This window comes from Phyllobates terribilis, unplaced genomic scaffold (genome assembly GCF_046119375.1).
Source record: "Phyllobates terribilis strain yellow unplaced genomic scaffold, ASM4611937v1 Scaffold_4963__1_contigs__length_55605, whole genome shotgun sequence".
In the NCBI taxonomy this organism is placed as follows: domain Eukaryota; kingdom Metazoa; phylum Chordata; class Amphibia; order Anura; family Dendrobatidae; genus Phyllobates; species Phyllobates terribilis.
In genome coordinates this window covers 47,889-51,523 of record NW_027367711.1, presented here as the reverse complement: position 1 = coordinate 51,523, position 3,635 = coordinate 47,889, and positions in this window count along the sequence as shown.

The following is a 3,635-nucleotide window of genomic DNA, read 5'->3' as shown; positions in this document are numbered from 1 at the left end:
TACAGACTTTATCATTGTTATCAACATCCACACCTATTTTTCTTAGTTCGACAATGTTTTTTCCTAACAACCATGGGTCCTTCCACAATCTGGTAGATTCCCCATTACCGAGACACCAAACCAAACCTTTGGTAAATTCCGGAATAATTTTACTGAGTTGTGACCACTGCCAAGATCTGTTTTTCCCTGCCCATTATAATCCTGGATACTGCATCCCTTCAAATACTTCTCTTTAATAATGCACACCCAAACATTCCTAGGTTCATCCAGGACTTTCCAAAGAAGTTTCATTTGTAGAGCTTTACTCATAAGCCCCACTTTTCTTATACCAACCCCCCCCCCCCCCCCCCCCCCCATCTTTTGTTTTGCATATTTTATCCCAACCAATGAACGGAGAGTATTTTCCTTCTTTGTTCCAAAAAAAATTCCTATTAACTTTGTCAAGTTCATCATGCGTGGATGATAGAAGCATGAAGCTTTGCATGATGTAGTTAGGTTTGGCCGATAAGTTTGCTCTAATAAGCGTCGTCCTCCCCTCTTGAGATAGGGAAGAGGCTTTCCACTTGGTTAGCTGATTTTTAGACGAAAGAATAACGTCCTTGAACGTGTCTTTATTGACTCTCCCGTTAATGATTGGGCACCCCAAATACTTCTCCAAATCCGAGGAGATTGGGATGTTTAGTATTGATTGAAGAGATGTTTTTACCTGATTATTTGTTTTAGCAGTTGTTTGGAAGGCAGATTTGTGGAAATTCACCTTTTGTCCTGAGATTTCACAAAAGTCATCAATAATCATTTTTAGTGTCTGGGCTGCAGCTTGTTTTGCTTTTGCAAAAATAATGATATCATCTGCGAAGGAAAGGAACGGAATGGAGATCCTGTTTTTAACGATGGGGAATCCAATATTCTTATTTTCATTTAACTCGAACTGATGTTTCCTCGTAAAAACCTCCGCACATAAAATGAATAGAAAGGGAGAAAGAGGATCTCCCTGTCTAAGACCGCGGCTTGGGCTAAACATTTCTGTTGGGCTACTGTTAACAAGAACAGAAAAGGAAACGGTAGTAACACATTCCATAGTCCAATTTATTACCTTTTCATGAAAACCAAATTTATTGAGGACCGCAAAGAGGAAATTCCATTCAATTTTATCATAAGCTTTTCCCATATCTAATTTGATAGCCATCCAACCTTCCTTTCCTTTTCTAGATCTAAAGGAGTGGAAGATCTCATGAGCAATAAGAACATTATCCTGAATAGCTCTATCCGCAACAAAGGCACCTTGAAGAGGATGGATAAGTTTTTGGAGGATAGGTTTCATACGATTTGTAATTATTTTAGAGATAGTTTTATAAATGGTTGAGCATAGACTTATTGGTCGATAGTGATTCGTAATTGTGGGGTTATCACATTTCGGGATAAGCGTAATGAAAGTATGATTAAGTTGTTTCAACATTCGCCCAGAGTGGAAGAAACTTCTGACTGCTTTAGTGACAACTGGTCCAACAATGTGCCAATATTTTTTATAGAAAATAGCCGACATCCCGTCCGGTCCAGGCGATTTCCCTTGTGCAATGCTAAAAATAGCTTGTTTAATTTCCTGGTTTGTTATTTCTTTCATTAACTCCTTATTATCATTATGATTCACTTCACTCCTAATATATTGAAGAAACCATCCATCTTTGTCTCATTAATACTGCCTTTCAGAAATCTTCTCTGGAAATCCTTTTTAACTTCATTTCTTATGTTCTCATGTCCAATAATAACAGTCCCTTCCTGAGTTCTAATTTCTCTTATGATTTTCCTATTTCTTCTTCCAGAAGCAATTCGATGAAAGTATCTAGAGTTTGAGTCAATAAGCTTAATATGTTTAACTTTAGCTCTCTGATTCCAGTATTTTTTATGGAAAGCTAGAAGACACGCTTTTTGTTAATGAGCTTATTTTGTAGAGAGACAAGGGAATGAGATGGTTTTAACATAATTTAGTTTTGAATTTCAATAAGCTTCCCTCCAACTCCTCAAGTTGCCTGAAAATATTGCCAAAAGTTGTTTTATTCCATTTCTTTGCCGCAGATTTGACCAAGGTTGTCTTCTTTACCAATTTGAACATAAAAGAACCAGATACATCATACCGCCATGCTTGTTTAACAAGGTTCTCAAAATCCTTTCTTTCAGTCCAAATATTTTCGAATTTGAAGGGTTGAGCTTTATTCGAGGTATTATTCATTAATGTTGTTGTGATTAGGCAATGGTCTGGCGTAGAGAAAGCGAAATTATGGGTAGCAATGTCAGGGAACCACTGAAAGAATTCCGACTGAACAAGAGTTCGGTCAAGTTTTTCGTAAATATTTAAGACTTCTGAACTATTCTTTCTCCACGTAAATCTATTCCCTGAGCACGGGATTTCCGATAAATCACACGTATTTTTGAAATTATTCAGTCTTTCAAACCTCGAGTTTGTCGGGAAAATCCCTCCTTGTTTATCCTTCGGGGAGGGAATTTCATTAAAATTCCCCATAACCAAACACGGGATCTGGCATGACTTAATAAACTCTGTGATTTCCATCCAGAAATCATTTTTACCAGCTTCGCCCGGCGGAGCATAAGCAAACACAAGCATCATCATAGTATTAAGACTATAAAATTTAATTTTTACTGCCACAAACCTGTTAGTCGACAAAGTAATCTCACAGGCTTCATCCGTCATTTGGTAATTTTCCAAAGAAGACATATCCCACGGGATAAGCCAGTGGAAGGGATAACATGACAATGGTCAAAGCCAGCTTTACGCCACGTGTTTTTTGTTGGTCCTATCATTGATTTAGTTTCCACTAGAGCCAACATTTTTATTCTATTGATTTTGCTCAAGGTCTTAATATCAGTCCATAAATTCTTCCTCCCAATGCCACGAAAATTCCACAGACCGATCTTCATTTAATCACCCATATCAAGAGAATTATTCCATTGTTAGCTTTATGATTACGAATAACCATCTTTAAACCTATAGTAATTTTGTCCATATTTATTTTCCCCAGTTTCTATACTCTCTCCCGAGAAAACATTCGTAAGGACGAACTCCCTCTCAAATATCCGAAACGACCCATTTTTCAAATTCCGCAGTCCCGAAAGTCTGAAGTCCTTTCTTGTGTAATAGGATCACTTTGATATTGGTCCAACTAGATTTCCATTTCTTTTGACTCGGGCGATCTTCAAACTCTAATAACACATTGATCCAACACCCACATTTCCATTTTGTAATCCAACCGGATAATCTTTTAGGACAAATGGGAAGGAAAATTCCAATGACGAGTTGCCAGGTCCAAGGCGAAAACGAAGGAAAATACCCCCATCTGCTTTTGTTACCTAAACACTGTTTTCCATTAATAATTCTACTGTTGGTATGTTTTCCCATATTTACTCTAGCCCAAGAGACATGGAGGTCCAAAGATCCAGAAACAAGAGCCGGCCCGGCACAAATCATGACCCACATTTTACGAAACCACAAACACTTAATGAAACAGAACAATGTCCACAAACAAACTTTATAACAAAGCAATGCCAAATTACACACAAAGCTAGACGCCAAAAGGTAGACTTACTCCAAATGTTATGATTAGTCCTAGAATTTAGATTGA